A 13,009-nucleotide genomic window follows, 5' to 3' on the forward strand; every position below is an offset into this window, starting at 1 on the left:
AGTGCTATTTATACTAAACTAGTTACTAAGGATTACAGAAAATAAGTAACTAAGTGCAGATAGTGCAGAAATCCACTTTCGGGGCCCACTTGGTGTGTGCTTGGGCTGAGCATTGAGTTTTACACGTGCATAGGCCTTTTCTAGAGTTAAATGCCAGCTTGGATGCCAGTTTGGGCGTTTAACTCCAGTTTTGGTGCCAGTTCCGGCGTTTTACGCCTGAAAAGGGTCTCTGGCTGGCGTTGAACGCCAATTTGGGCCATCAAATAGCGACCAAAGTATGGACTATTATACATCGTTGGAAAGCCCAAGATGTCTACTGTCCAACTCAATTGAGAGCGTGCCAATTGGGCTTCTGTAGCTCCAGAAAATCTACTTCGAGTGCAGGAGGGTCAGAATCCAACAGCATCTGCAGTCCTTTCTCAGCCTCTGAATCAGACTTTTTCTCAGATCCCTCAATTTCAGCCAGAAAATACCTGAAATTGCAGAAAAATACAAAAACTCATAGTAAAATTCAGAAATGTGAATTTTTGCATAAAGACTATAAAAATATACTAAAAAGTAACTAGAACATATTAAAAACTATGTAGAAACAATGCCAAAAAGCGTATAAATTATCCGCTCATCAGTAACCAAGGGTTGGCCAAAGATAACCCAGTTTTTGAATGAGATGGACACACAAATGATGCGTGCACCAAGATGCTATGGTGGTTGATAGGAGGATTAATGTCGGTCTAGAATTTCTCAATAGAGTTTTGTTGCAAGCATAGTCTAAACCAACGAATAACCCTCGATCAAAATTTAAAATGTATGTTGTAACAATACAAAGCAAAATAACCGGGAGTATTAATCCCGGGTCGTTCTCCCTAAGAATTACAATCAAGTGCTCAAGTATTGGCTATGAGAAAAATCGGGGGTTAGATAGCAATTGATACAAAATTAAATAGCAAAAAAGTAAATGGTAATTAACTAATAAAGGAAAGGAGAGTCAAATGGTAAAAAGTCTTGGCAAGAGGTTGATGGTTAAGGATCACTATCCTTGTTACTAACCACAACATGATAATTACAAGAGCAATCCCACTTTGTCATCCCCAACATCGGAGGAAAGTCAAATGGGCCTAACTAATCTTAATCCATAGTCCTAGCCAATTCACTAATTAGCTTAGTGAAAGACTAGCGTCAATGGAAACAAGACTCATTAGGATCTCCAAATTGTCAATCAACTTGAATATTAGTAACTCAAGGTCATCCAAGTTACCAACCCAAGCCAAGAATACAAAAATCTACTATAAAACTAAAGAGTATTTCATCAAACACTTAACATGCACAAAAGTAAAATATGACAAATTGCAAGAATTGTAAAAGCTATAACTACCAAAACAAGAAGGCAACAATACCCAATCAAATAAACATTATTAAACATGAAAAATCTTAAATTGTATTAAAGGAAAATTTAAATTGACAAGAGAGTTCATGAACTAAAATGAACGAAATAAAGGAATTAACAAGAAAAACTAAGCAAATTGAGACAATAGAACAAGAAAATATTAAGATAACTAACAAGAACAAGAATAAAAATCTACATCTAAGAGAATTTAACCTAAGACTACACTAAAGTCTAGAGAGAAAAAAGAGCTTCTCTCTCTAGAATTTTACCTTAAAATATGGTAAAAACTATTCTAACGCTACTTCCTACTTGTCCCCCTTATCCTCCTTGAGAATTGCATCAAATACTTTAGAAATGAGTTGGATTGGGCCCGAAATTAGCCTAAAATTGTGAGCCATGTGTTCACTCAAGTGAAATCAGGTGCTGGCAGTCATGCATACGCATGAGGCGGCATACATACACACAAATTGGCAAAATTTCAAATCATGCGTATGCATGAGGCATGCGTACGTGCAACTGAGCAGATTTCTAAAACTTCATTTATTCATAAATTCTCCACTTTACATGCTTTTTCTTCACTTCTTCAAACCATCCTTGCCTTCCAAGCCTGAAATCACTCAACAAACATATCAAGATATCGAATGGAATAGAAGTGAATTAAATTTAGCGATTTAAAGGCCTAAAAATCATGTTTTTAATTATTAAGCACAATTAGAAAAAATTTACAAAAACATGATATTTCAATGAATAAATGCAAGATAAGTTGATAAAATTCACTCATTTCAATACAAAATTTACCATAAAATAGTAGTTTATCAATCTCCCCACACTTAAACAATAGCATATTCTCATGCTAAACATCAAGGAAGAAACAAGAAAGGGGTGTCAACATTTATTTGATGCAAATTGTCTATATGCAATCTATCTAAATGCATGTAATTACTTAGTCAAAAATAAATCAATTTCCAAGAATACATATATGAGCATAAGGGCTAAAGCAACCACAACCAAGTCAAATCCACAATTGAATTGAGTCCTAGAGGAGAATTTATAAACTTGCAAGATAAGAAATAATCATAGGAGAAAACATAGAGTTGAGCAATCAAACCCTTCACCGGATGTGTATATGGTCTAGTCGCTCAAGTGTTTAGGGTTGATTCACTCAATTCTCCTCTAATCATGCTTTCTAAGATTTGTTCTTCAGCTAACAATCAATAATTATTCAATGCATGCACACAAATATCATGAGGACTTATCCAAAGGTTGTAATGGGGCTAGGGTAAGGGCAAGGATACATATGGTCAAGTGAGTTTGAAATTTGAATCTTTGATTAACTTAAGTTCTCACCTAACACACATAACAACCTATACAATTTTAATGCAAAACTAGCTACCCATTATTCACTTTTTCACACACTCATGCATTCTTTTCAATTCACATCCTATATGCATTATTCTTATTACTTTACTTTGGGGTTAACATTTGTCTCTTTTTTATTGCTTTCTTTTTCTCTTTTTCTTTTTCTTTTTCTTCTTTTTATTTTTCTTTTTATTTTTTTTCTTTCTCTCTTTTTTTTCTTTTCAAAATAAAATATATACAAAAGTATCAATGCATATGGTTTAAACATTTAATGCATGAGTATGTACCCAATTCCCAAGATCTTCAACAAAAATACAAAAATATACTTTTATCTCATCCAATATTCTCCAAACTTCACCACACTTAAATAATACACACTCTCACTAGTCTAAGCTAATCAAAGACCCAAATTAAGGACATTTATTATTTTTCACTTAGGTGTAGTGATGTGCTAAAATAAAAAACAAAAGGAGATTAAAATAGGCTCAAAATTAGCTAACAATGGTAGATGAAAGGGTAAAGCTATTTGAATAAGTGAGTTAATTGAAATGAATGCCTCAATCATATAAATACATTCATACACAAAATAATGGACATAAAGAATCAAACAAATCAAAGGTTACAATCATAGAAAGAGAATAATACACAAGAATAAAAATAATGGTTAATATGATGCAACCACACAATTAGGTTCAAAACCCACAAGGTTGTGTGTTCTTAGTTCAAAAATCATGTTCCACAATGTATAATTCAAGCAAGTTTCAATGAAAAATTTTCACTCAAATCAATTGGGATGCCCTATAGATAAATTCCTTGAAAAATTTCATTATTTTGACTAAGCTTATTATATATATGTATATATGAAAAGAAATGTAATAAACTAAGAAGGATGCAAATAGAGCTCTAAAATATATGCAAACTAAGAAAAATGCAACTAAGAATTCTAGAAGACCTAGAAATGGAAGAAAGAAAAATGAAATGTGAAAGTGCTTGGATTAGAATTTTTCACCCAAGATTGGCCAATTGGTTGGACAACCTCCCCACACTTAAAAGTTTGCACGATCCTTCGTGTATCCAAAGATGAGAAAGGGGGTACGGAGACTTCATAGATCGCCATCTTCAGCTGGTGGGTCATCTAACTGCTGCATGTTCTTTATTCTGCTTCCCTTTTTGCTTATGGTGAATCATCCTGAAAGATGAAAAATAGGATATAGTAAAATGATTAAATGCAAAGGCAAGGAAGCATAGATGGTTGGAATGAGGTAATAATCACTAAAATGAAGTGAGTTAATCAGTTTATGACATTAAGAAAAATATAATGCGTGAATTATAAATTATGTGCGGTTTAGAACACACACACACACTAGCATTGAAAGCTATGTCACAATTACACAAAAGAAGTATACATTTCACTCATTCTAGTGTGCTTGAGATACTTTAAAGAAAACTTGTAGGTTAAGACAAACAAACAAGTGATAAAGAAGCATGAAAGTACTCAAGCAAGACTCAAGCGATTGTGAAATGGATAACGAACGAAAATTGGTTGATGTGCAAGAGAATTTAATGGATCAAATGAAATATGGAAGTCACGCATCAATCAATGACCTACTTTGAAGTTTTGTTCGCATCACCTAATTGACATAAATTTGGGAACATAGGTGCTATGCAACTTAGTAAAAGAGGGGTATAAGTTGAAGTTAATCAAATAGCAAACATGATCCATATAGCTAGAGAATTTCAAAAAGATGTCACTAGGTAAGCTTACAATCTAAATCCACAATTCCACAATTTCAATGCATCGACTTGGTGATGTAAATAAAAACCAAAATAAGCAAGTATCACCTAGCAAAAAATTCATCAACTACACACAACTGCCTAATAATAGATAGTGAATTCAAATTATATGGTGGCTAGCTATAACATGTAATTTAGAAATCCAAAATCATTCTTAAAGGCAAAGTCATCGGCACTTGGTATGCATAGATATCCAACAATCATAATTCAATACCAAGAAATAAAGTAAACCTCAATAAAGAAAGTCAACGATGTATATCAATAACAACGATGCTAAAATAGCATCATGCCAATAATCAACAGCAATATCTTAGTAGAATCAGCAAATCAAATTAATAATCCTACACTTATCACCAAAATATAACCTATTCTAACCAATTACTCTACTAAAATAGAGAATTAAACTAACTAACGGAGATAGTGGTAGATGGTCAATGATAATGAAGTGGGAGAGAAGAGAAAGAGAGACAGGGAAAAAAAGAGAAGAGAAGAGAGAAAAAGAAAAGAAGTGGAGAGAAGAAAAGAAAAGTATGTGAGAACAGGGGAGTCATGCGTAAGCCATGCGTACGCATGACATGAATTTTTTTTTAAATTGTGCGTACGCATCATTCACGCACAAATCGCACACAAAAATGGTTGTACTCGGGTTTGATGGTCATGTGTACGCATGGTGACTTCAAACTCCATGCACGCGCAAGGTGCTCGCACGACCTTTGCACAATTCATGTTTTGTTCTATTTTGGTGTCATGCGTACGCATGAAGCATGCATATGCATGAATTGGTGAACTTTGGGGGGTCATGCGTACGCATGACTGTTGCTCTATTTCTCAAAAAAATTTTAACTTCTTGCACCAAACCAAGCATTCCAAACACCAAAAGATTACCAAAACAATACCAAACCTTATAGAAACATGCTAAACTACCTAATAAACTTAACAAACTAACTAAAATGGAAAACCAACTTATTTATCAACTATATACAAAAAGAGAAAATGAAAGGATGTTACCATGGTGGAGTGTCTCCCACTTAGCATTTTTATTTATTGTCCTTAAGTTGGACAATTGGGGATGCCCTTGCTATAGTAGCTTATGCTTGAATTCTTCCTTGAATCCCCACCAATGTTTGCACTTCCAATAGCCTTCAGGATCCCAAATTATGCGCATCAAGCTCTCAAATAAATTCAAACAAGTGACAATACCCCAAAATTGTTGATTCCCAAATTGTATTACGGGGTCCCAAATCTTATTTTTGCACCCGTCTTCTTGTTGATTACCATAGTTTTATCCAGGTGTCATTACTTGTGAATTCTCGTTTAGGCACCAAACTATCCTTCGAGATCCATTGCATTGAGTGTCTCACCTTTGTTTGAACTCAACCTTTGAGCTTGCAACCTTAACGAGCCTTGAGTTACATTGCCAACCACTACTCAACTATCTCTTACTTTTTAACCCACAAAAAGCTCTAAGTTGACCATCCATTTCAAGCAAACCATATTCAAGTGGGACAATAAAGCTTAAGGATATGAGTTTTATCCACTCGAATAATGTGATGGATGGTGGTGACTTAGGAAGGGAGATATCTGATGGCTTTGGCAATGTAAGCTTCACTCCCTTTAACTCATCCTTGATAACTTCTACCTCTTGACAAGCTTCTTCAATTTCTACTTCTTGTTTTCCAACTTCTTCCAACTCTTCCTCATTGCTTAAGTCGTGTCTTGGAGGGTGTGCACATTCCTCCTCAACTTTGGTTTCACATCCAATGCAAGAAGCCTCAACAAGTTCACCAATGTCACTTGTTGGTGTGGAATTGTCTTCGCTTTTGAGATCCACCTCTTGTTCAATTTCCCCTAAATCTTCAACCACTTCTTCCTCTTCAATGATTTCAGCCTCCTCCACTTGTTGCAATACATAAGTCCACTCCTTGTTCTCCACTTGACATTCCAATCTCTCTTTTATACTACACTTACGTAATCAACAGATTATAACCATAAAAGACCAGAGGAGGTTGTTGCCAAGAAGGTTGTCTATAAGCATGCGGCTCCTTGCTCAATCGAATTTCTGATCCACAATGCGATCCATCATTGAGGCTCTCATTTTTTACAACATAGTTGCAACCAAACTCAGCCAAATGGGTGAGAATTCATAGTAAAAACAAAAAAATCAAAACAAAAGCTAATAAGAAACAAAGACAAACAAACTCTTACAAACTAGCAAGAGCTAGCAAAGAAACAAAAATAAACTATTCACAATATTAACATATATACAATAACCAATAACAAGCACACATTTTAAATCCCCAGTAACGGCGCCAAAAACTTGATGGGAGGATTAATGTCGGTCTAGAATTTCTCAATAGAATTTTGTTGCAAGCATAGTCCAAACCAACGAATAACCCTCGATCAAAGTTTAAAATGTTGTCACAATACAAACCAAAATAACTGGGAGTATTAATCTTGGGTCGTTCTCCTTAGGAATTACAATCGAGTGCTCAATTATTGGCTATAAGAAAAAATCGAGGGTGAGATAGTAATTGACACAAAATTAAATAGCAAGAAAGTAAATGGCAATTAACTAACAAAGGAAAGAAGACTCAAATGGTAAAAACTAAAAAGGTCTTGGCAAGGGTTGATGGTTAAGGATCACTATCCTTGTTACTAACCACAACATGATAATTACAAAAGAAATCTCACATTGTCATCCCCAAGCTCGGAGGAAAGTCAAATGGGCCTAACTAACCTTAATCCACAAGTCCTAGCCAACTCACTAATTAGCTTAGTGAAAAACTAGCGTCAATAGAAAAAAGACTCATTAGGATTTTTGAATTTTCAATCAACTTGGACATTAGTAACTCAAGATCACCCAAGTTACCAACCCAAGTCAAGAATACAAAAATCTACTTTAAAACTAAAAAGAGCATTTTATCAAACACTTAACATGCACAAAAGTAAAATATAACAAATTGCAAGAATTATAAAAGCTACAACTACAAAAACAAGAAGGCAACAATACCCAATCAAATAAACATCATTAAACATGAAAAACCTTAAATTACATTAAAGGAAAATTGAAATTGACAAGCAAGTTCATAAACTAAAATGGACAAAATAAAGGAATTAACAAAAAAACTAAGCAAATTGAGACAATAGAACAAGAAAATGTAAAGAGAACTAACAAGAACAAGAATAAAAATCTACATCTAAGAGAATTTAACCCAAAACTACCCTAAATTCTAGAGAGAAGAGAGAGCTTATCTCTCTATAACTCTACCCTAAAATATGGTAAAAAAAACTATTCTAACACTACTTCCTACTTGCCCCCTTGATCCTCCTTGAGAATTGAGTCAAATACTTCAGAAATGAGTTGGATTGGGCCGAAAATTGGCCTAAAATCGCGACCTACATGTTCACTCAAGTGAAATCACGTGCTGGCAGTCATGCGTACGCATGAAGCATGTGTACGCATGAAGCATGCGTACACGCAAATTGGCGCAATTCCAGGTCATGCGTATGTGTGAAGCATGCGTACACGCAACTGGGCAGATTTCTAAAACTTCATTTCTTCATGAATTCTCCACTTTTACATGCTTTTTCTTCACTTCTTCAAGCCATCCTGCCTTCCAAGCCTGAAATCACTCAACAAACACATCAAGGCATCGAATGGAATAGAAGTGAATTAAATTTACCGATTTAAACGCCTAAAAAGCATGTTTTTATTCATTAAGCACAATGAAGAGAAATTCACAAAACCATGATATTTCAATATATAAAAGCATGATAAGTTGATAAAATCCACTCATTTTAATACAAAATTTACCATAAAATAGTGATTTATCAGTAGTTCCAGACTTCCAGTGCAGGCAGTGCTGCTCAAAATACCTGACAGTTATTTTGTTGGCATTCTTATTTATTAAATTTAAACGCTTAATGTCGTTCAAGAACATTATCTCCTTTAATTATGTCCTTTATATTATATTACAAAACATTATGTCCTACGAAACATTTATTATGTTGCCACTTTAAAAGTCCAAATATTTATTACACAAAGTCTGAATATTTCTTACACAAAGTTCAAAGATTAATTAAAAATAATATTCTACTTTCGCATTGCCCATTTTACATCCTTACATTCGTAAATGCGGACAGTGTGAATCTGTTTGCACTACGGTGTGGAGGATTAGATCTAAGATTGTATCCTTTGCCTCTAGAAGATGAAGATGATGTCCCACCTGTGGCTGTATTCGCCCCAAGAAAAATTAAATATAACATTCATATCAACCTACAAGCAATATTTGACACAATAATATATGTTGTAAGGATATCAACCTACTAAGTGTTATGTTAGTTGCACTAGTCCCAGGGTCGTCACCACGATCGTTATCTTCACCATCACCTCCAACATCCTCGTCATTGTTCTCCTCCTCATCATTACCCTTATTCTCGTCATTACCCTTTGGGGACTCTACCAAATAGTCAACATCATCATTGTCATTACCCCTCATGCTCTCCTCTATGAGACCCATTTAAATGCGACGGGATTTTTCGCTATTAGCAACACCTCAACCCCCTTCACTCTTGCTTGAGTCAATAGATAGTCTACCTCCAGAGTGTTTTGAAGGTGCATGAAATCAAATTCTTGCATCCAATGACCTCCGTCCTTGGGCTAACACATCCTGGTCAGCTGTCTTGGGTGGGGGCACTTCGCTCAGGTTACACAACTGTGATTAACTCGCTTCTGTCGTCATGAATCTAAGCAGTTGGCTGAATGATGCTTGATCTCCAGTTTCAATGTGCGATACACCCCAATCTTGTTGATGCAGTTGATACAACAGTGTAAAAGGTAGTGTGAAATAGGTCTGAGGAACATATGGATTGGAAGACTGCTGGGGTTGCTCCTATAGTGGTGATGACTGTGGAGGTCCTTGCAATTGTAATGATGGCTATGGCTCTTGATGGTTTGGCTAATTCGGGACAACATGGTCCTCTTGATTTTCTTGCAACACCACATCAGATAAGTGCAAATGAATTCCATATTTTTCTCAATACCCGTACATGTAAAGATATAAAGGATGATGCAAAGGCACAAGATCCTCTGTTAGGATATGACTCAATTAGTTGGTCCATCGCATTATCCAAAATCTTTGTGTGACAGACCAATCCAATTTTTTACGTCTAATAAAAACCTCACCATGTTGACTGATGCGTGAGCATCTTGTACCTTTTTTCCCTCTATTTTCTAGTTATTTTCAGTTAGAACTTATTAAGTTTTATTATGTTTTAGTGCAAAAATCCTCTTTGGATGCTACTTTGAGTTGTTTTAGTATTTTTATGATTTCAGGTGAAATTCGGAGCAATTTGCCAGAGTTTGGAGCAAAAAGAGAAAATTCAAAGCCAACCCCCCTTAGGCGCTAAATGCCAAGCTGGCGTTTGGCGCCAGCACTCAGAAACGCTAAGGGAGCCTTTGCCTCTTTGGGGCGCTAAACGCCCAGTTGGCGTTTAGTGCCAGGCAGCCCAAGTTGAAAGCCCACTCTTAGAGCATCTCTAGTTGGATTTAGCCTTTATTAGTTATCCTATCTTTTATTTTTATAATTTTTATTTACAAACAATATCTTTTAGTTTTAGGATTTAATATTTTATTTAATTTTCAAATCAAATTATGTTAGATATAAAGGGAAAAGATCCACCATTTAGGGGGCATCTGGAGATTTCTGGATCTTCTCTCTGCCGCACTTTTCAGAACCCTAGTTTTTCTCTGTAAGTCATGAGCCACTAAATCTCTTTGGTTAAGGTTAGGAGCTCTGTTCACTTCTATGGATTAAGGCTATTATTTTTCTATTTTAATTAATATACTGATTCAATTTCAAGGATTACTTTCGTTCTTAATTTTATGAATTTGGGTGGAACGGGAGTATGACCTTTATTGTAGATGCGTTCTTGTGACCCTCTGGAAAAGTCTCTCACCTGGACACAACTTGAAAGTAAATTCCTCCTAAATTGCTAATTACTTGAACTAATCTGGATATGTGGCATATAATCCGTTTAGATTTGGGTTATTAGGGTTTTTGTGGCCATAAACTAGATTTGAACTTAACCCTCTAATCGGAATTAAGTGACCAAGGGATTGGTGGTTAATAAAGATTAGAGGAGACTAAATCACTAAGGGATTAGGGTTTAGTCAATCACAGTTTGCCATGAAATAAATCTTGCATGATTAAAATAGTTGGTAAGAAAACTTAATCCGAAAAAGTAAACATCTCCAATACCTTAACTGTTTCTCTCATTGATTTCTACACCAAACGCATTGTTTACTTTCTGTGCTCCTTATTTAGTGTTTAATGCTTTTAAAAACCCACATGATCAACTTCTCTGTTTGCCTGACTAAGCCAATTAGTTGACCATTGTTGCTCATTTCCTCAGTCTTCGTGGAATCGACCCTCACTTACCTGAGGTATTACTTGGATGACTCGTTGCACTTGCCGGTTCAGTTGTGGACATTCTAAATCTGCACCATTGACCATCTAGAGACTTCTTCTGATGTGGAACACTCTGGACAAAACCAAACTATTTCCTGCACCTGTCGGTTGCATATGCCACTCAAGAGTCTCAAATGATATCAATGGTACTGTTGCACTCCATAATTGTGAGAGACGATGGATATCTTCTAGGATTGCATCTGACTCTATCCGATCAACATCATAAGCTTCCCAAACAAACTGGATAGAAACAAAATAGAGAGAATTATTCACCAGATAATGCAAAGGCATCAACATACATGTATATCGAGCTGATTCCATTCAACAGATGAAAACATACCTAGCCTTTCAGAACTTCATCTAACAATCTCTTGAAGTGAGCAACAGTATGATATCTATATGGCCGATAAACACGCTCCTAGTTATGCCACCTGTGATAAATTTTTTTTCATTACTAAACTTTCCAAACAGACATTGAAACACAAAGTAAAACATTATATAAAGTCATCTAACAATTAATGTTATCGGTTGGTAAGTGAGAAATGTCGTGGAGAAACAGGAATCGGGGCAAGAAATGGCATACGAATCCAAGTTCTGATATATAACAACGTCAATGGACTGTCACACTCCTTACAGTCAAAGCGAGATGCTCTGCACAATGCTCTGTACAAGTGTGCTAGGGATACCAAGCCCTAGCTGATTTCGTGAATGCGAGAAAAGTTGTGAAGTAATGGCAGAAATTTCCAGTGAATCCCTGACCTAGGCTTATCAGCAAACAAAATTGACCCAAACAACAACAATATATGGCATTTCACATATTTCTTCATGGCAGCTCAATCACTCAAATATAATTCGTCTTTCACATTTCTAATCCAGGTCATCTTGATGTAACTTCCTCTGCAATCATTGGTCATAGGTGCAACCCCAAATTGATGTAAGCATTCAGTTTCGATGGCCTCCTGACTAGCGATGGTTGTTCCTATCACGGAAAGACCATCTATTGAAATACTTAGGATTAGAGTCATATCTTCCAACATAATGGCGCACTCACAAGTAGAAAGATGAAATATGTGAGTATCGAAGTGTCATCTCTCTACTAAAGCTGTTACCAATGCAAAGTCGACTGACCTTGGATCACTCCAACTTAGGATACGTGATAAAATCTAGTGGCCCACACAAGAGGCTCGACAATCGGATTGTATGAATCTAGTGGATTTATGTAGACACACCTCAAAGTTCGTGTACCCTACAAAACATAGACAAATAATAACTTAAGTTGTCTCATTTAATTAATCATATATAAATTAAAACACTTATAATCAACATTAAATTATTCGAACATTAAAAAGAATAATTTTACCTCTACTAGACTTGCCTGCATAAGTAATAAAATTATCCCTTAACCCAATTTTTATTTAATTATCACTATAACTAATTTTATTTTCAACAATATTCAGACGAATATATTGATCCTTTTTCTAACAATACATACTAACAAATGTAATTAATAAATAGGTTTACCCTACACAAATATGTGCACAAAACACACATAATTAATTATATTTTAACACAAACACAAACTCTAAAGAATAGTTATCTCCAATAACTTAATTATTAAGATTATGGAAATAATTAATTCAAATTGCTATCTATTCTATCACATACAAATATGGTTTATACATTAATTTAAGAATTCTAATTTATATTCTCATACAATCTAAAATAATTAAAAAAATTATCCACAAACTAAACTCTATTAATTTTGATTATTAATAGTGCTTGATTAAATTATTATGTCACTAACAGCAAATAAAAGCTACCAACAATCCCAATATCAACTGTGATAAAAAAAATTAACCACTAAACTAAATTTTAGTTACCATTTTACTCTAACAAATATAATTAATAAACTTATAAAATAAATATAATTATGGTATAACAAATATAATGCCATTTTTTCTTCACCTAAATTAAAGATTATTATTATTATTATTACTACGTA

Source organism: Arachis ipaensis, chromosome B02 (assembly GCF_000816755.2).
Source record: "Arachis ipaensis cultivar K30076 chromosome B02, Araip1.1, whole genome shotgun sequence".
Classification (NCBI taxonomy): Eukaryota; Viridiplantae; Streptophyta; class Magnoliopsida; order Fabales; family Fabaceae; genus Arachis; species Arachis ipaensis.